The sequence below is a fragment of the Pogona vitticeps genome, chromosome 1, assembly GCF_051106095.1.
Source record: "Pogona vitticeps strain Pit_001003342236 chromosome 1, PviZW2.1, whole genome shotgun sequence".
Classification (NCBI taxonomy): Eukaryota; Metazoa; Chordata; class Lepidosauria; order Squamata; family Agamidae; genus Pogona; species Pogona vitticeps.
The window spans coordinates 289,003,231-289,025,056 of NC_135783.1; the positions used below are offsets into that span (position 1 = coordinate 289,003,231).

General features: G+C 40.2%; 1 long non-coding RNA gene across 1 annotated transcript in view; it reads right to left on the bottom strand.

Moving 5' to 3' along the window:
- Nucleotides 1-15,535: 15,535 nt before the first annotated feature.
- LOC144585995 (uncharacterized) overlaps nt 15,536-21,826 on the bottom strand; it is a 34,065-nt gene continuing 27,774 nt past the window's right edge. Inside the window, exon 2 of the long non-coding RNA XR_013540657.1 lies at nt 15,536-21,743. This is a non-coding gene — a long non-coding RNA (uncharacterized LOC144585995). The remainder of the gene's footprint in view (nt 21,744-21,826) is intronic.

The window sequence follows — 21,826 nt, forward strand, 5'->3', positions numbered from 1 at the left end:
GTACAGGCAGGAATCATGGAACCACTGGCTAGTGGCCATGCTGGTTGGGATATTGTGGGAGTTATATCCTTAAAAAGCCCATTTTCTCATCTCTTTTCATAGGTCATAATGGTCTCAATGACAGAGAGAATATCTTGGCCTAGGAAATTGGCACCACATGGTCATCCTCTTAAGTAATCATGCTGATTTGTACCCAAGGCTAATCAAATCGATTAGCATTTGGAAGCAGATAATCCCACGAGAACATCTCTCAAGTCCTAAAAATAAAAATGAAATAACAATGAAAAAAGACAGCAAATGTTTATAAAACCAAACTTCTGTGACCAGAGGGTCATGTGTTATTCTATTTAATAGTAGTGGTTAGTGTCAACTCCTGGTTGTGTGAAGCCCCTTCCTTGTTTAAAATGCTAGGCTGGGTTAGGTCTCTCTCACCCACTCCTAATTTAAAGAACTATAGTTTCCAGCAGTAATGGAGGCTAGGAAGACAGGAACAGAGGAAAGCAAGCAGTATTTTCATAGAAGCCAAGACTTGTGCAAATGAGCTCATCTGTGAAATCTGTTTCCATACACTTCCTTCTTTTCTTATTTCCAAGCCCATTCCATACTATTTTCATGCAGACATTTTTAACAGGAAAAACAACCATTTGTATTTTTGTTCACATTTGCCAATCTGTTCAATGAACACATGCCCCCATGGAATAAAGTGTGTTTATGCACAATTTAGAAATGAATGCAGTGTTTCCTGTGTAAACATGTACATGTTGCTGGATGTATTTATTTTTTCTTTCACAAAACACATTGCAAGCCTGGAAACACATAAACTTCCAACCAGAATCATGCCTGGTTTTGTGTTCAATCTTAGAGGTGTTGAATCTGCTAAATCCTTTTAAAAAGCATTTGTAGATTGAAATTCTCAAAACTCCTTTTACATACATCCAGTTTGGGATAGTCTATGTATTTGGGATTCTGTATGGGCACCCAGATAGTCAAAAGCTTCAGGAGCTTCCCACACCTGTAGAGGTCCTCATTATCTCCATCGAGAAAATGTCTTTTTTAATATTCAAAAATATTTGTAGTATTCCTGCCTCCATTGAACTGTATGGTGAAAAACCTTACTGTGCATAGATTCAAAGTTTCTCTATGCATAACATATTACCAATAGAGCAGTAGATCAAGTCAGGTGTGATTTTATTCTCAAAAAGGAAGAAGGGTGAGTTAGAAATCTTGTCTCACAAGGACTTTGGAAGTATGCAATTGCACAGAAGTGAGAGCAAAAAAGTGGAGTCATAAAATGAGGTTTGTTTCTGTGTACAGAAAATTTAGGCTAAATAAGGGAAAGGAGAGACAGAGACAGACATTTTTTAAAAATGAATGCATGTCTTTTTCCTTATTTCTTCCTGAAAGAAAACCTACAGACCCTCGTTGCCTCATAAAATATTTCTCCAACCTCACTGCCACCCCCTATGGCTTATGTTACAGTGGATTAAAGACTCCTATCTGTGGAACAAAAGCAATAAAGATGTTGAAGGAAGACATGGAAACACATTCTCTCTTGAAGGTACCAAAGTGCACCACACCTCATAAAGCAGTGGGAACTGAAGCATGGAAAGTGATTGAAATCAGGTCTTTCATCTCTTGTCATTAAAGCATTAAGAATCACTCAGCCTAATATTCAGCTTTTAATACCAGGTGCACTATTTGGAACATCATGCCTCGTTTCCCCTGCAGGAGTGGACAGGCAGTATGGACATTTGACTGGAAGAAGTCAAATAGGGTTGGACAGCTTTCCCTCTCTCTTCCCCTCCCCCCCCCAAAAAATATCAGAGGAGATGGTGAAGGAATGTCAAAGTTATTTTTTTAAACCTATGCATTTATTATTTCAAACTTGTATTCAAATAACACAGAAGCCACTTGAGAAAGAGAGATTCTAGTCCACTAGTTTTAAATGTTTGCAAAAATTAGCAGGCTGTCTGGTAGACTAGAATCTATGGGGGCTTTGTAGTTAGAGGAGATTGGAGAGTTTGTTCTCACCAGAGGTGGGAAACATTACTTTTTTTGGACTATTAGTCCCAGAACCCCATAGCCAGTTAGCTCTGGTTCTGGCATTGTACTCCACAGATTCCTCTCCAGGGACGGTCTTAGGGTAACACAATAAAATAATCTAGATCAGACACCTCAGACTTTACTCCCATCCCCCAATTTTTCCAACATTCCATATGCTGGAGGACATTGGGAGTTGCTCTTCAAAACATCTGGAGACTACAAGGTTCAGGAAGGCTGGTCAAAAATCGTTCTCTTTTTTTTAAGGCACAAAAACAACAACAAAAGGCAGGATCTGCTGGACAATATCATAGTGGGCTTGTAGACAATGTGTCAGGCATAAGCCAGAATTTGTATCAGACCCAGGCACATATCAAAGCCAGAGTTCCCTTGTTGCGTAAGCAAATTGCCATTCTCAACGGAAGATCTAGTTTGGGCACTATCCTTATCTGAGTCAGAATTTAGCAACCTTCGTATGCTGTCTTCAATACCTTTTAGCTGGGATGTGCCTTTCTAGACTGATATGACTGTCAATCAGTCCAGCAACAACCAATTGTTTCCTCTCTGCCTTAAAATTTTGAAGAAAGCCACACCTCCCTACTCAAGTCTTTTCCTCTCTTTTCCAGTCAGGGGTCAGTTAGAGATATGTAGTCAGTTAGAGTCTGTCAAGTAGTCACTATGAAGCTAGAAGTCAGTTAAACTCTGTTCATGTAACCAATCATTTTTTCCTACACTACATCATTTTTTAAAAATCTATTCAGAACTGTGAGTAAAAGTAACTTTTTATTCTTTCTCTTATCAGTGTCTCTGAGTGAGTTATTGAGACAGTAAGTGTCAGTTGAGGAGAACAAACAAAAAAGGATGATCTGTTGTGGGGAGACTTGAAGCCAATTCGGCTCTTTTTTTTGCAGTGTACCTAGAGGGGTTTTTAAGCAACAAAATCTCACATGCTGCCAAGAATTAGATTTCCAGAAAGTTACAAATAAGATGAACATTAAGATTTTCCAGAAATCCTGAACACTGTTTCTATGGATGGATCACAGAGATACTTTTTAAATTTCAGGCTTAGAACAAGCTTTACTGCCAAGAGAAGCAGGTGTTCCACGAAACTGTTCTTCAGTGAGGATTCTCTTTCGTCCAATCACAACTACTAGATATGAATACCAATGTGACTGTAATTGATTTTTGAAGCTAGTGTTAGCTAAAATTGATCTATTTTGTTCACATAAAGAATGCTATCTTGCTCCACATTTTTCTGCTTCACAAAACGCTCTATAAACTTCATCCTAAGACAATGAACTTAACTATCCAAGCCAGGCTTTTGTCTGCAGAGAGAGGAGATACTGTAAGCTGCTAAACTGGACAATTTAGTTGCATGTGGAATCTGCTGGTACTCTGGTTTCAAGAGCCATAGCCATCACATTTCGCCTAATTTGTGAACGATTCACCTCTATCCCAAATTTTAACTATTTTAACCTGATGAAGGATTCTGGAAAAGTTGAAAACTAACTTCGTAAGTTTTCTGTGATCCAGCAAAGGTCTTTCGCAAATCAGAGCCTTGTTTCTAGGGATAAGTCACATGCTTACTTTTTCTGTTAACTATGATGGAGTTTGAGCTGGTGTGACTGATCAGAAGGATATCAGAAATGTGGTGGGTAGCTGACTATAAACATCCATGACAGCTGTAGAAAAGGGAAATTCCTTGTTAGAATCCATAGGAAATGAACTGAAAGTAAAATGGCTAGTGTCAAAATACTGGCCACACCAGCTGGGAGAATCTGGGAGCTGCAGTCCAAAAATAACATTTCTGAGCTCCAGAATTTTATCACATGTCTCAGAGCGCAGCAGTCTTGCCAAAGCTCCCATTAAACAGCCCTATGCACTTTACATTAACCTACCCCTTTATCTTTCATAGCGTACAGTTTTATAACATTCTTATTGGTAGGCTGGGAGCTCCCTATCAGAGAATATTAAAGAGAAAATAATATAAACAGAAAATTCAGTGTGATAAGTAGAGAGATAGCACAATTTGGGGGGAAGGTTCTCGTTGGGTGAAGCAAGGAAAAGAAACCCTGAAAAATACAGCCAGAAGTACTATGCTGCTACTGCTGCTGCTGTTGTTGTTAGTCATGAGGTTGTATCTGACTCTTTGTGACCCCATGGACCAGAGCACACCAGGCCCTCCTGTCTTCCACTGCCTCCCGGAGTTGGGTCAAATTCATGTTGGTAGCTTCGACGACACTGTCCAACCATCTCATCCTCAGTTGTCCCTTTCTCCTCTTACCTTCACACTTTCCTAACATCAGGGTCTTTTCCAGGGAGAAATACTATAGGTATTGCCAAATATTTCATAGAATTGTAGAACTGTAGAGCTAGAAGAAACCTCACACCTACCCATTTTAATTCCAGGCCCCTGGGGGACAAAAGAGAGTAAAGCCTCCTAGACAAGATATCATTCAAACTTTGTTTAAAAATCTCCAATGAAGAAATTGTCCTCTATTTTTTTTTCTGAGGCAGTCCATCCCACTGTCAAACAGCTCTAGTTGTCACTCTTCTTCATAGTGAAGATCTCACACAGGATACAAAACATACAGTTGGTTAGTCGGTTGGTTGGTTGGTTGGTTGGTTGGTTGGTTGGTCGGTCGGTCGGTCGGTCGGTCGGTCGGTCAGATGGACGGATGGAATGAGTCACATTTTTATACTACCCAGTTACTACAAAGCACTACTCCAGATGGTTCACAAACAAAGTAAATAAAAATTATATAACAAAAAGTAAATAATAAACAATAATAAAAATACCAACAAACAAATCAATAAAACAACGTAAAAACAAGACACCAAGAACAGAGAGGCAGGACAATTTCAGCAGATATATTAAACAATGCCACTAAAAGCTTCTTTTAAAAGCATCATTTTTAGTATCCTCTCAAAGGTAAAAATGTTCAGGCATTAGGAGCCTGTTCCAAAGTGCTGGTGCTACCACAGAGAAGTCAAAATTTCTGATAGAAGTTTTTTTGGTTTCTCCAGGTATGGCAACCTGTAGGACCATTGCCCAAGAAGATTTGGTGGTGTAGATCGATGTTCTTGGGGAAAGGCACTCTAAAAAGCCTAACCTGGACTCAAGGCTGGTGGTCAACTACCGACCAGTGGCGAACCTCCCTTATTTGGGCAAAGAGTTGGAGCAGGTTGTGGCCCGGCAACTCCAGGCGCTGCTTGGATCCATTTCAATCGGGTTTCAGGCCGGGTTTTGGTACGGGGACTGCCTTGGTTGCCCTGTACGTTTACCTTTGCCGGGAGAGAGACAGGGGGAGTGTGACCCTATTGATACTCCTAGACCTCTCAGCAGCTCTCGACACCATCAACCATGGTGTCCTTCTGGATAGGCTGGCTGGGTTGGGAGTTGGGGGCACTGCTTTACGGTGGTTCCCCTCCTTCCTGGCTGACCGTGTCCAGAGGGTGGCGCTGGGGACAGTTGCTCTGCCCCATGGCAGTTATGTCATGGGGTTCCTCAGGGCTCAATACTGTCCCCCATGCTGTTCAACATCTACATGAAACCGCTGGGAGAGGTCATCAGGAGGTTTGGGCTGAGGAGTCAGCAATATGACGATACTCAGCTCTACCTTTCTTTTTCCACCAATCCAGGTGAGGCAGTTTCTGTGCTGAACTCATGTCTGGACCTCATAATGGACTGGATGAGGGTTAATAAATTGAAACTCAATCCAGACAAGACGGAAGTGCTGTTAGTGGGTGCTTCACCGGACAGGCTGGAGGGCCATTTCCCTGCCCTGAATGGGGTTACACTCCCCCTAAGGGACAGGGTCCACAGTCTAACACCGGAAGCCCAGGTGGACTCAGTGGCCAGGGGTGCCTTCCTTCAGCTGCGGAAATTATACCAGCTACGGCCCTACCTGGACGAGCGGAATCTCATGACAGTTACACATGCACTGGTAACATCCCGCATAGATTACTGCAATGCGCTTAACGTGGGACTGCCTTTGAAGACAGTCCGGCGACTGCAACTGGTCCAGAATCGAGCTGCATGGCTGGTGAGTGGTGCAGCTGCCACGGAACATATCAAGCCGATTCTGTATAAGTTACATTGGCTACCAGTTGCTGCCCGGGCCCAATTCAAAGTGCTTGTTTTGACATATAAAGCCCTAAATGGCTTGGGCCCTGGATACCTGAAGGACTGCATCCTTCCATATGAACCTACCTGGCAGTTAAGATCTAACCAGGGGGCCCTTTTGAAAGAACAGTCCCTTAAAGAGGTAAGAGGGACGGCTTGTAGACAAAGAGCCTTTTCGGTAGCTGCCCCCAGACTATGGAATTCCCTCTCGACTGAGATTTGTCTGGCACCGACGCTGATGACATTTCTGTTCCAGAAGGCTTTTAATTGAAATAATATTAGCTGTGGGTCCGATGGCAATTTTAATATATATTTTAATTGTATTTTAATTGTTCTAAATTTGTTGCATTTTAAATGTTGTAAGCCACCCAGAGACCTTTGGGTAGTGTGGGCGGCATATAAAATAAATAAATAAATAAATAAATAAATAAATAAATAAATAAATAAATAAATAAATAAATAAATAAATAAATAAATAAATAAATAAACAAGTAACAAGGCCCCAAACTGCGAAGAGCTTTGTAGGTAAAAACCTTGAACCTGGCTTGGAACGTCACAAGTAGCCAGTGGAAAGCAGGCCAAGACTGGGGAAATACGATCAAATTTGCTCACAATACCAGCTTGGCGGCTGCATTCTCAACTTGCTGAAGTTTCTGGGTCAAGGGAAGCCCCATTTAGAGAATGTTACAGTAGTTGATCTTGGAGATCACCAGGATTTATTTATTTCTAAGATCCTGCACCCTTGTTCTTCTGCAAGTGAATAAATAAAGTCTCACACTATCTGTTCATTACAAAGTCAGGTAATGACTTTCTTACATTATACATGCACGCATACGTGTACTGTCCAAAGGAAACACTATGGCCAAAATACAGTATGTGTTCCACCTGCCGTCAGCTTCAGAACATGTACTCTAGCTGTCATAGCCAAAGACCAAGGTCTTGAACTAGCACACTTCAAAAGACTGGTAAATATTAAGATAAATATTAAGATAAAACCAACTAAAAACATGGATGTTTAGGCAGGCCTTCCCTCCAGCTAATGCTTGATTCTCCCCCTTTTTCTTCTTCTTTTATGATTTACTTTATTTTTCCATCTTGAAGAATTGTTACTTAGTGTACTAATCTTTCTTTTTTACATGTTTACTGTTGTGTTATGTGTTGTAAGCCGCCTAGAGTAGTCGCAACAACCAGATAGGCGGGATACAAATAGAATAAATAAACAAACAAACAATATTAATATATTAATATATTAATATATATTATGTGACAATAATTCACATACATTCTTCACCTAGGAAATGGGTATAAAAATGATTTCAGCAACTACCACCTACCATAAAAATGCCTGATGGATTTCTCAGGTCACAGCCCATAAGCTACTCAGAGTACTTTTCAATGGCAAGAGTAGTTTCCCAAGGACTATAATGTTGCTCCCTATACAAGTGCTGCATTGATGCTGAATTGATGGCTACATGAATTGATTCCTTCCTGCCTAGAATATCTTGCTAAAGAGAATTCCTTTCATTCAGAAAGTGTTCTTCCTCTCTTCCTTTCCATTAATGTTGCCTGAGCTTTTCCATTCCATTTCGCACTCCCCTTCTCAGTCATGCTAAAGCATAAGAAGGAATTTTATGGTGATGGGGCTAGATAAGGAGGTAGGCCTGAAGCAGGTTGCTCAACTCTCAAAACTATAAGGAAAGGCTGGAGGCACAGGAGACTTGGCTTCCTGAAGAAAAATCTAATCCTCTTCAGATGAGAATCTTTAACCTCCTTGACCCAAGAGCCATGAATCACCCATTAACAGCCTGTCCCATCTGCATGCTTTGCTTTATTATTGATTTAGCAGTACAGAGAAAAGATCCTAAGCTTCTCTCAGATGCTTTGCATCTGCCCAGGTTTCACTCGAGGAATAATCACAAGCAGTGTGAGCTCCTCTCTGTGGCAAAAAGGGTGAATGTCAAGTTCTGAAAGTTGCTTGGATAATATCTGCAATCTGTCTGAATGATGCAATTAAAACACAAGTACTTGCGCAGAAGTAAAATTTTTTGTACATGGGCATGTATCTGGAAGATAAGAGAAAAAGTCCAGTGGAAATGATGATGATGATAATATTTATGTATAATACATTCTTCACCAAAGTGCCTTTCAATAAAATCAATAATGTGCAAATACACAACACAACATTTAATAACAACTTTAATATTATTAATATTATTAATATTAATTATTAATTATTATTATTATTATTAATAATAATTATACACCAACACAAAACTCCTCAAGATAACCAATGATCAAAAAGAATTAGCCAACTGCTAAAAAAAACCAGCTAAAAAGTTCAAATAAAATATACTGGTCACTCCTACACCCAACACATATAGCTCTAAGTTGAACAGACAGGTTTTCAAACCTTGTGTACATTTGACAAAGTCTGGTTCCATATGAAGGTGCTGGGGGAGAGAATTCCACAGCTTTGGAGCCAAGCAGGGAAATGCCCAAAGCCTGAAATTTTCCACCTTAGCTGAAGGAACTGACAAAAGTCTGGAATCTGAGGACTGAGTCCTCTTAAGAGGAATATGCCATAACACTAGCTTGCTAAATAACTGGGACAGGGAGAACACAGGGCTTTAAATGTCAGGCTCAAAAAGAAAAATCTTCCAAGAAGTCCTTTATATCCCTCTGCCTGGGATGACACCTCTTCTTTCTCCTGTCTGGCACCCCCTCTCTCCCCATCCTCTGCCAACCCGGCTCTCCAGTCTATGGGAGAGCTGAAGGTCTGGAATTCCCCAACCTGGGTGCTAAGGTGGAGGGCCCATTTGGGTTGAACCACCCTTGGGGGCTGGGTCCCCCTGGTCCCACAACTTGTCATGCCCATAAGTTAAAGGTAAAGGTTCTCCTTGACAATTTTTTGTCCAGTCATGTTCGACTCTAGGGGGCGGTGCTCATCCCCGTTTCCAAGCTGTAGAGCCAGCGTTTGTCCAAAGACAATCTTTCCATGGTCACATGGCCAGTGCGACTTAGACACGGAACGCTGTTACCTTCCCACCGAGGTGATCCCTATTTATCTACTTGCATTTGCATGCTTTCGAACCGCTAGGTTGGCGGGAGCCACGCCCATAAGTTACCAGCTGACAAAGTGGGAATCACCAAGACTATTTTTGCAGTCGACAGCTCTGCTAAATAATTGAGACAAGAAGAACTGCATTAAATGTCTCGATACATATTTTAAAATATGCCTTTGCCCTGATAGGCAACCAATGCAATGAGAGTAACATGGTAAATTTAAAACCACTCCTATCTCACTATTCTGTACTAGAGTAAGGGGACAAAGTGCAGAAGAAGAAAGAACTACCAAAAGAGTCTTATAGTAATTACAGTTACAGTAATCCAGGAGTGAAACCACCAGAGCATGGACAAAAAGCTTTGTAGCTTCTCCTGAGTCAAGATGTGATGGATCCAGTGGATATTAGAAAGATGGAAATTGCATATGTTGGCTGTCAGATTCCCAAATGAACTGAGAAACAGCCAGTCATCCACTAGAATGCTGAGATCTGTGGCCTCCAAGGCAGGAGTTACCCAGCAACCTGGAGTGAGAGAGGAGGAACAGACAATGGATGAACAAGATGATCTGGACAAAAGACCAAGACTTCCATCTTATCCATGTTCAGTTTCAGATGATGAGAGGACATCCATGATGATATATCCAATAGACAGCCCATCAAGGAAGTCCAGACCTCACCGCTAAACTCAGAATAAGACTGCACACTTGGGTATCAAGTGAAATTAAGGCACCCAAGGACTTAATTATATATAAAAAAGAAAAGAGGCCAATACTGAGCCCCGTGGAACACCAGCTTGGAGATTTTGTACTCATAGAAACTGAAAAACAATGATTTAAAAACAAGAATTAAAATGGAATTCTTCTCTTCTCTTCCCCCCTCCAATGTATGGACATACCGATGGTTGTTGTGGGTTTTCTGGGCTGTTTGGCCGTGTTCTTAAGGTTTTTCTTAAGGACATTCCCTCCATATTGGAGAATGGTGGTATAAGTAGGCAAAGTAACTATTTCAGTTCAGTGATAGGTAAAACCTTGGAAGAAATTTTCAATGTTTCAACGTTAATAAAACTAATATAATAGCATATAAGAACCTACTGATGTAACTGCAGAGGTTCAGCACATATATGGTGTGCAATCAATGCACATATAGTATAAGGCACTGTTTAAATGGCTTAAGAGAAGGGCCAAAATGCTATTGGGAAAACCATGTACACAAGGCCAAACACACTGAAAATTTTCCCTTATGGTTTACTATGTGTTGTGTGACTGAGCATATGAGCAGATTCAGGACAGCTTCTCTCACAAGAAGCAGCTGAGAAGTTTGCATCATTTGAGAAATTGCTTACTTAGGATTCTGTCCAAAAAGTTTTAATCTTCAAGATTGGCATATTTAGAAAGAAGAATGTGGAGTTTTTTGGGTGCAGTTAAAGCCAATTTTTTCATAATTTTTATCAGCAATCGGAGATGGGAGGAGTTGAAGTGTTTTGGTGATCCACAATGATACATGAGACTTGTGCCTCAAACTTAATTGCGAGATGTATCATGACATGACAGTATAAAACTAAAGACATGAATACTGAAAAGACTAAGTTAACAAGAGACATAAAATGACACTTCAAAGGTTACATCAGTAATTGGCACCTAAGGTGTTGAACTGAGGTATGTCTACCTATCTATACACTGTTTTGCTCTCATCTACAGGAATGAAATAAATGAAGATTTATATCCCTTTCTATACTCTCAGATACAGGTGATACCCCTCGCACTGCGAGCTCTCCTACATGTGTTGTCCTAAGTATGGATTTATGCATATTTAAACACACACACACACACACACACACACAGAGAGAGAGAGAGAGAGAGAGAGGGAGAGGGAGAGGGAGGGAGGGAGGGAGGGAGGGAGGGAGGACGACACCATGGAGGGCAATGGAAATGTTCATGCTGAAAGGGGTATTATCTGTATCTGATAGTAGAAATAGGGAAGTAAAACTCCACTTATTTTATTCCTGCAGGAAAGAAGAAAAAATCCAAGAGTTCTTGCTAAGATTGCAACGATTTTTCCCACATTTTTCTCATTTGTGGGCTCTTATGTGAAAAATTTATGAAGCCAGTGTATTTTGCCCAAAAGCATATTTTTTGTAATGAATATTGCATTTCACACAAAAACATTCTGTTTTGCATAAGAACCATTGTGTTTATTTTAAATGCAAAGATTTTCAAAACAAGAAGCTATACTTAGTTTCATGCAGAAACAAAGTATCTCACAGTGTATAAAAAAACAACACGGATAGGTTGTTTTGATGTATCAAACACCATTTTGTTGAGCAGGACAAAAACTGTCCATGAATGCTTAGCCATAATAGATTCATTAACTGGGCTTACTCTCAGATAACTCATTGTTGAGTTGGACCCTAAAAGTCCTCCAATTTCTTAAAATGTTTGGTTTAGAAAAAACAAAGACTAAGAGAAGATATGATGAAAGCACTTTACTTGCATTACAGACCGGATACTTCCAAAGAGGAAAAGGCCTATTTGGGTTAGTTTGGGCTAAAGCAGGCAAGAGGAACAAGGTTCAAACTGAATACTAAAAAAATGTAATACCACACATTGAAAATATACATACTGAACATCAGGGATGTTGGCCTGTTGTTGGATCCAAGTCTCAAGTCTGAGTCCCTATTAAAAACAAACTCTTTTCCCCAGCTGAAAGGGAGGGAATGGTAGGGTTCCAAGTTGTAGGTCTAGTCCAAGGTGTGTGTGTGTGTGTGTGTGTGTGTGTGTGTGTGAACTGAGTTGAGTCTGAGTCACCAGTACAACTTAAGTCTGACTTGACAGCAAGTCCAATGACTTGAGTACCCATCTCTGCTGAATACTTAGGAAGAAAAAAAGATTAGAAATTAGATGAGCCTTTGTTGTTACTATCAGCAAAATGCTAAAATATCCTCTCTAGAGAGGGTGCTCATGAATATATCACCCAGAAAGAGGACATAGCTCACTGAGAGGAGGGCAGAAGAGGACACTGATTACATTCAATTACATAGTGATTTAAATATACAGACACAGTCTTGGAGATGCTATAATGACAATTGAAGAAGCCGCCTAGAGTGGTCTGGTAATCCAGATGGGCGGGGTACAAATCAAATCAAATCAAATCAAAAAATCAATCAAAAAATCAATCAATCAATCAATCAATCAATCAATCAATAAACATTATAATACATCCAACCTGAATGGGGAAGAGTGGAACCAAGTGACCTCTGTGCCCAGGTGCTATTGATAGGCAATCTTAAAAGCCCTGACACCCTTCCTTATGATAGCTTACCTATCATGCATCACACCAGGACTTTAAATAGGGGATCTCCTGAAAAAGATGACCACCATTTGGCAGTTCTTCCAAGAGAGGATACTCCTCTGCAAATGGGGACACAGGATCACACAACCTTTAGAACAATTGCAGAATACCACATTGTGTGATTGATTTAATGCTACAGCTTATTAGCATCAGGAAGATGTTAACTGCAAAGAATATTACAGCTGGCATTGAAATGACCCCATACATGTCCCTTGGAAGAAGGGCACTGCTTGTGCTGAAGGACACTACTGGGTATCAGAAAGCTATTTTCCCCGGTTTCATGAGTTATCTGAAGTAGCTATACGTCTTGTTCATGTGCTATTTTTAGCCATTCATCCTCTAAAGATCTCTGTGTGATGTTTGCTTGTGGCATATGGTGAGGTGGAATTCATAAATCGAGAATGATTCTGATGAGGAAAAAACCATGAACTGAGTTTACGTTCTATTTTGGCAAATTTATCCTGTGCTCGGGAACTCGGTTGAGCATATTGAGACCTTACCGTACAGATAGAACCTGCCTTGTTCCTGGTAGGTCAGAAACAAACACTTTTCTTGTGGAGTCAAAGGAAAGGCATAGAAGAGCTGAGGCAAGAGTGTGTGGTAAATGGAGCCATGTGGGGCATTGCTGAGTTCATTTCCCTTAAGTAATGGGAGACAGATGCAATACCTCAACCCCAAACTTCCCTCCAGCTTGAGGATGTTCATATCACAGCATTTGCCTTCAGCCAACACTGGCTGCCCATGCCAATAATGCAAACGAAAGCAGCTCCGTGCATGCAGGAGCTTAGCCAAAAATTCAATAATGAAACACATCTTTACAGGCCACTGTTTTTGTTTGAAGCAAGGGGCAGCACCACCTGGTGCGTTGAGAGAAAGGAAAAAGATAAAGCAAGAGAAACAAGATATTTAGACAGGAAAAGCAACTCATTCAGAACAACAAAGACGTGTTTCATTACGAGAAGTGACTGACGATTTGTGTGCTAGCATCTTTTGGGTCTGGCTTCTGACACTTGCTTTTCTGACCAGAACCACATTGGTGCAGATGGCTTTGTAAACAAAGCCAGCATTTGGGAAGTGAATAACACATGCTTCATGCTCCTCTGGATAGGTTTCTTGCACACAGTGCTCTGGAGTTCTCCCTCATCTCTTCCCCTGGTCACAAAGAGATTGAACATGGATGGTGTCTGTTAAATGTTGCAGGGTGGACATCTCCTGTGTGACTGCCAGTCTTTAATCAGGAAAATGAGCAAAAGAATGCTCTCTTGGGACTACACAATATATATGCAGCAGACAGTTAAACCACTCAGAACTTTCTCATTGGTCTGTTCATTAAATATATTATCATTTTGTACCCTTCTTCATAAAGAAATGCATATCATGCTGCTGATGACAGAATCTATGTGCAATCCAGTGTACACCAACCAGTTGCACATGTTGGATTTCCTGTTCAATTCATTGCTGGGGAATGTCCAAATATATTCTTTTTTGTATGCAAAGGGAGTTGTCTGTTTCATGAACAACAATGAAGAAATCCTTGCTCATGGGAAAAAATTGTGCATGTTTGTATGCATTGCATTCCTAGTGCCTACAAGGAAACTCTGGGTTGGAGAAAATGTCTATGATGATTACATTTAAATGAAGGAGTGAGAGCAGACAGCCACAGATTATGGAGCAGACAACCATCAACCATAAGTAACATATACCACTGAATTGCAGTTAGAAGCAAATCAGAGGTGTTCAGCTCCTGAACTTCTCCAGACTGCCAAATCTTTTTGTATGCAAGTCAGAACCATAAAACGTTTTAAAAATAATTTTAATTAATTGGTATGAAGACATAAGCTTCCATAGAAAAGCCCCCACTCTATGCCCAACAGAAACTTTTGGACTCAGGGATTCTGAAGAGAAATGCAGGATAAGTGTTAATATAATAACCAGAGCTTGGAACATTACTTTTAAAATTAATCAGTTTCAGTGCCTCTACTTCCAGGGCCCCTAAATGCAGTTGGTCACTGACAAGAGTTCTACTTTTTTTAAAAAAAAGTCACTCTGACACTTTCAAAAGAAACAAAATAAGTTATTTTTATTTTTAGTTACTGTCACGGTTACCACCTGTCCCATGGTTGTTTCACCAAGCAAAGGGCGCAAGCTACGTGTCATGTCGCTGCCACCAGTTGATTACATCAACATTGTTTAATATTAATGATAGAGGTCCAGGCAATGTGTCATTTTAAAAAGAACCAAATATAAGTTGTTTATTATTACAGGTGATGAAGGTACAGTAAATGTTGTTAACTCTTAACAAAACATCCTACTTCATCCACCCTCAACCGCCAACCCTCTCTCTCTAATCTCCAAACTCCAAATTCCCCAATCCTTCTTTTTTTTCCCCCTCCTGCAGAGACTCTTATATCTGGTGACTCCGCCTCTCCAGCACTCTCATTGGTACACGCAGATATCTTATTAATATTCATGACCTGGGCAGACACCACAGTTACTTTTGAAAGAAAACCCAGATCATTAGAAACTGGTGACCAATAATACAAAACATATTTGCCTCTCGTCCAACACATTGTTGTCTCAACACTCAGAACAGAGCACAAGGTCCAGCATGAATCAGCCCAGGAACCATCTGTTACTCCTTAACCACTGTTGGGTAATGCCACTGTGGTGTTCACCCTTGTGGTTCCCTTATCTCTCAGAGCCTTGGATTTCAAGCTAGCCCACTGGGTCTTTCAAATCTTGAGGTAACAAAAAAGATTTTTTCTTCAGTGTGGGTTCGCTATCTTTAGTTCCCCCAGGTCTGCGTTTAGAAGCCCCGCCACTAAGCTTTTCCACAAAAGCTCTAGCAGGTCACCCACTTCTTCACCACAGACCTCTGACTACCCACAACTCCAGAAAATTCACGCTTAAACTTTGGCTTTAGTGGATTATTTCGTATCCCGCCACTGGACACCAATTGTGGTGTTCGCCCTTGTGCCCCCTGCTTGTCTTTCCCTCACAAAGGCTCACATCGCGTTTTCCTCTCAGTGCCACCAGTGGATTACCTTAATCCACAATATAAATGACGTTTGTCTGAACACTTGAATTGTGAACAGAAACAGAACTTATTTATTGAAGTGAAGCAGATGGAATAATAACAGAAGTTTCTCAGATAAACATTATACACAAGCAAATCATCAACAGTTCTCTCAGTACATACTTCTTTTCTCTTGCTATATCAGTACCACCTTCTCTGCCTATTTTTTTAGCTAGCTCTATCTCTCAGTATCTGTTCCTTCTCTCTCTCTCTGACTAACCAGCCCTATCTGACTCCTCCTTCTCCCACCAAACCTCATGTAGCTGCTAACTCCACCTCTCCAGTCCTCTCATAGGTTCATGCAAATCAGTTCATGAATGGCATGAGTGATGTGGGCGATCGTCACAGCCACCCTGCAACTACAAAAGGAATTATGCAACTATAATATACTACAAAAACCTTCAAAAGATCATTTGTGCTATGCCAACATGACTAGAAGAACAGGCTTTGGATCAGCAAGTTGTGATGTAGCCTAATGTAGCTCTGTCATTGTTCCTGGGAAAAATAATTTCAAGTATTTGACCTTAACATTATCATCTCAGGCAGTACATTTAAATGGAAATGTTCTCTCTGAGAAGAATATACCAAGTAAATATTTGAATGTTTGCTTTTTAAAAATCATACTCCTGAATGTGCTGCCACTTGGTCCTGCCAAATATTTGGCCAGGCCATAGAAACATAAGGTGTACAGAGACTTCCAGGTCAAAATCTTCCACTTTATCTCATCCCCAATAAAAGAGCAATACGCTGGATCATAACTGATGCAACTTAGGGTGCAATCACATTGGTAAAAATGTGGGAAATGATCTGGAATTTGGACAGGTTGATTCATATTTTTTTCTATTGATCATATGATGCAAAGAGAAATGCAAATCAGTCTGGAGTCTCCCTGCCCCCCATCTGTAGTGTTTGCCTTTGCCGCTGGAGCTTCTACTTTAAAAAAAAGTCACATTGGTTCTGATGGTGTGATCACTTGAACTAATGCAAAAAAGCCACCACACCAGCATATACTCATAGGAATGACAAGCAAAGTTAACTACGCTATCAAAGAAAAGTAAAACATGGGTAAACAAGGTTTCACTGATTATACCTGTGAAATATAAAGCATGGGTGATTGCACCCTAAGTTGCATCAGTTATGATCCAGGGTATTCTTATTTAATTGGGGATGAGATAAAAAAAATTGCAAAAAAATATTAAAGACCTTTTCTCCATTAGCAAGATCTCTCTCTCTCTCTCTCTCTCTCTCTCTCTCTCTCATACACACACACACACACACACACACACACACACACCTACCTTTTCTTTTTTAAAAAAAACCCAGCTTGCTACCAGCAATGTTGCACAAGGACACCTAAACACCTTCTGCTAAAAAAGATAGTGAGAGGAGGAAAAAGGAGGAGGAAACTCCTGTTTTCAGCTTATTAGGTCATTCTGTTGTAACCACACCATCTGCAGAGCAACAAGACAGCTGCAAACAAGCAGCAAACAATGCTTCCCTCCTCTCTCCCTGTGTGGTCTCTTAATGTGAACAAATACAATTTTCCTGGTGAGTGAATGTGAGTGAGTTTGCATTTCCCTCACCATGTAGTCACGCCCTTAATCTCCTTCTCTCTCTAGCCTGAAAGCCTTGGAATGGGGAGACTGCTGGAAGAAGGGGAAAAAATCAGTTTTTGCTCTCTGGTGCCATGTGAGGCCTTCTTTGTTATTAGAAACATGAAACCCAGCTGGACCATGTTGAAATAAACAGAACATCTTTGTATCTGCTTTTTGCTGTATCTTCTACTGTTTCGTGTTAGAAGACTCTATTGTTGCTACTGGTTGTACATGTTAAGCATGGGATGTCACAATCATAGTGGCTTGTATATGTTTTTTTTTGTCTGTCACTAAGACAAATGTTTTGGATTTTTTGTGGACTACTTTTTTAAAATGTTTTATTTTAAAAATATTTTTCATTTATTTGTCTGGTAAGAGAGAAAATCTGAGTGTAGATTATTTTGCAATAAATGAATATGTGTTAATGATTACATTCTAGAGAGAGCTAGTCAAACTTTTCAAAGTTTATCCATCACAGTGCAGCATGTTGACACTGGGCAGAAAGAAGAGATATGCTGTTGTTATTCTAATGTTCCATACTGATCTTCAGTTGTGAGTTTGGTCCCTCATCGCAAATTAACACACAGCACTAAGGGCTCATAAAAGCACACAGCATTTCCACTGACATTCTTATCTTCAACAAAGAACTTGCGGTGTAAGAGCTATGCTGAAATCAAAACTCAGATGGAAGACTGTAGTGAGTGAGGGTTTTTTTAAAAAAATGTAGAAGAAAGAAGAAGTTGCAAGTTTTATACAGATCTTCCTCCCTATACTAGGGTTTTGCCTGTTGGTCTCCTTGTCTTTGGGACTGATACAAACATGACTGCAGTGATATAAGCCTGCATCACTATCATTGAATTGACACCCATCTACATATATCATGGCTTGGGGAGTTATATTTGTCACTAGCTATAACTCAAGCCTTTATTGTAATCATGACCATATGGTTAATGGGACTTAATGCACCACTGTCGAATTGGATTCTGCATCACAAACCTCCTCCGTCTGCCCCTTTCCTCAACTTATCAGGGAATGATCTGCAGAGCAAATGCAACTTTCTGATGTCCAAGAGCTGGTATGTCACATTTTCACTGACCAGTTGCTAATTAATTGGGAAGGAATAAAGTTTCACTCCATCAAAGGTGACTGGTTTGTTTGGTGAACTTAAAGCACTTCATCAGAGAACACAAAGAATATTATTTAAATATTTACAAACAGGTAGTTCCTAGAACTCGATAATAGTTACAAATAACAAGTTCTTTGCCTCCATCTTGAACTCCTTAAATAGCCTTTGGTAATCTCCTACTCTCTCAGACTCAACTAGCTACCTGCTATTGTGTGGATTACTGGCATCATGTGTGAAGAACATGTTTCAAACATAATATATTAATTGTGGGTATTATTTATTTATCAACTCCAGAGTACCATCTTCTTGTCATTCTTAAGATTCAATTCCTAGGGTGTTTATCACGAAACAAAATGCAAACATCTTCACCAAAAGAAAAAGAAAAAACAGAAGAGGATACAAAGTTAAATAACATCTTCTGGAAAATATCTGTACTTGGTAATTGAGATGTATAGACACAAACTGAGAAATATTTGCTGTAATTTAAATAAATATAAAATGTGTGTCAAGCTAAAGAGGAAGACTGTGACCAAGTGATCTGTGTGTCAACTCAGTTTGCTCTCTGCTTTCTAATTGTGGGTAGGCAACTTTACTCTTCTTGTGCTTTTTTATTCATAGCATTCCCTCTTTCTCTTTCATTAAAGATTTATTCAAGGCACTACAATGGAAGATTTGAGTCTCCCAGTTGGAGGAAGAGAAATTGCAAACCTGAAATCAGCAACCGTGGAAGGGGTTAAGCACCGCGTCGTTTCAAGAGTTATCTTTAGAAAATGCCCCACTCTTATATTATTTCAGAAATATGGGATTGGGACCATGCAACATAATATATTGTTCTTCCCTAGGAGGCTATGAATGTTATAGCCCCTCATAAAATTCCTAAAATACCTGTTTCCACAAAATATTTTCATTTTTGGAAGGTCTGACTATTTCGTTCCATGTTCCGCTTGGCCATACTTCTGTTTGTACAAATTCACCACATGACCTTGGAGTCCTCCTAAGTGATGTAGCAGAGTCAGGGCTCACAGGGCTTTTTGAGCAGAAGGAACTACGACATCATCTGATCCCACCCCCTCAGAGATTCCCTGTACCCTCAGAGCTTAGTTGCAATCTTCACAGTGGCTGGGAAAGAAATCGGTTTTTGAAGAAACAGTATATTATTGCAAGCTGTCCCTGTTGTAATACAAAGTGTTTGAGGGTGATTTGGTCTTGAACAAGCAATTAAGAGCCATTCACTTTAAAAAATATCTGTTTCTGATTTGTTGATAAGGACCAATCCAGTTGCCTGTCATTTCGAACTCTACTGTCTATGAACTCTACTGGGCTGTCCATGAGGACTGTTATGAAGGACATGTGCATTCTCCAATTTACAATGACACAATGGTCCTAATGATCCAGTCTTTGGCACTGTTCTCTTTTCAACCTTTCACAGTGGTTAAGAGGCACATATTTTTGGAAGGAGGCTTCCTTGGCCTCTCTTCCACCGATTTCTCTCTGCAAACTAGAAGGTAGGGATCTTGAGCATATAAATAAGAGTAATGTGGTCAAGAAAGCATTGGGAAATGCCAGCCAAATCCCTCCTGCCCCCTGTGACCTTAAAGGCAAGCACTGAAGATAAATAAGAACAGTTCGTGTAACCCATGTGCTCATCTTAACAATAAACAGAACAACTGTGGAGCAGGGACTTTAAAAGGCTTTTCCTTCCAAAGATGAATGGTTTGCTGGAGCTGTCTTGGGTTCCATTTTAGGAGGTTAAGGATGAGTAATTGGGTGTTAGAAGTGCTTGCTCACTACAAGGGCCAATGCGCACCAGTTCCAGGGGGAAGAGAGCATGTAATGATGGCTTTGGAGTAATTTATTGTTTCGTTTGCTTATTAGCTTGGCATCACCATAAGTCTTCAGACTTTGCACGTGATTCCTTTGAACGGGATCCCCGGGTGTGGCACACACTGTGACACAGGATTTTGTTGTGTGCCCCATAGCTCCCGAAAGATTTCCTCTCTTTCCTCCATGCAGCTGAGCTGTCCAGAAAAGGATAAATCACTATCCATTTCTCAGAGCAGCTCTGGATTTTATGGATATTATCTATCATTGTAGGCGCTTCATCTGGACATGTGTAAGCTTACCATCTCTCAACAATCAGAGCAGGATTTCACTGAGTTGAAAGGAATGAAACATGGGAAGTGGGAGCCTCCCACTCTCCCCTGCATCTCTCCTTACACAGAAAAGTATAGATTTCGAGACTGGTTGGGTTCACGAATGAACAAAATACAGTTTGTTCTATTCTTAATCAAAAGGAGATAATTCAAAGGGGAAAGCTTCTAGCGGAATGTGCTCTTGTCCAGCGGAACAGCAAACTTCACCTTGCTTGCCTGAGGAAGGGTGAGGGGAGTTATTGGTATAACTTGGATTCCTTTAAGAGCCAATATGTGAAGTCTAATGCCTTGAACAAGGAAGAACTATTCTTATGACACTTGGCCAGGCTAAATCCAGTTTTAGATCCTGATAGAGTAGATTATTTGAATGAATATGACTTGTTGGTCAGCCCTAACACAAGGCCCACTGATTTCAGTGAACCTGCTCTGTTTAGGCCTAAATTTATATTTAGACCAGTATCTCAGTCATCACCCCCCACATGTAAATTCAAGCTGCCGATTCAATAGTTATCTTTCAAAAGATGGGGAATCCTATTCTCAATAAAATCACTATGAGTTCATAAACTTCCCTTCCTGAGACCTCAACATCACTAGTGTTCAGGTGAACATTGCGTTGGCTATTGGTTCTAATGGGTAGACAATGAGACCCAAGGATGCTGGCCAGGATGCTGAATGGACAGAGGATATGCTCTATAACATGCCATGGATTTCATTGCAGGGCATAATGGTACTTTGAGATGCACTGGAGTAATTTGAAAAACAAGTTGGTGGTCAAATTTTATTTATTTTGCTCATTCAAAGTATTTTTATCCTTCCTTTCTCCTTAAAAGGGCCCAAGGCAGCTTATCATTGTACAAAGTTTGAAAAGCATAGTTCTGTTTTCTTTAGTTATTCAAATAAACTACTAATATCTAATTCTTTCCTTTTCCTCTTCCCTTGCTGGATGTTGGATGTCATCTTGCAATTTTAGATTCGGCAGTTCTAAACAATGTTGTGGTGTTACAGACAAACCAGTCTCCCAGGTTCTTCAGCCAAAGAAGAGTTCTTCTGCTCCCTGCACTTCTTTTTCCATTCATGTTACCTTGAATGATGCACTCTAGTAATCTGTATATTTGTTTTTCATTAAATGATCAAAGCTTGCTAGCTTGCAATATTTTAGGTGTTCAGTAATTTCCTAGCCTTTGTTTCTTCACCTTGGTACTTCTTTGCTGGTCAGTCTATCAATTGAAGAAATTTTCAGCATTTAGTGACAGATTCATATCCCAAATGCTTCAATTTTTTTCATATGGTAACCTTTGTT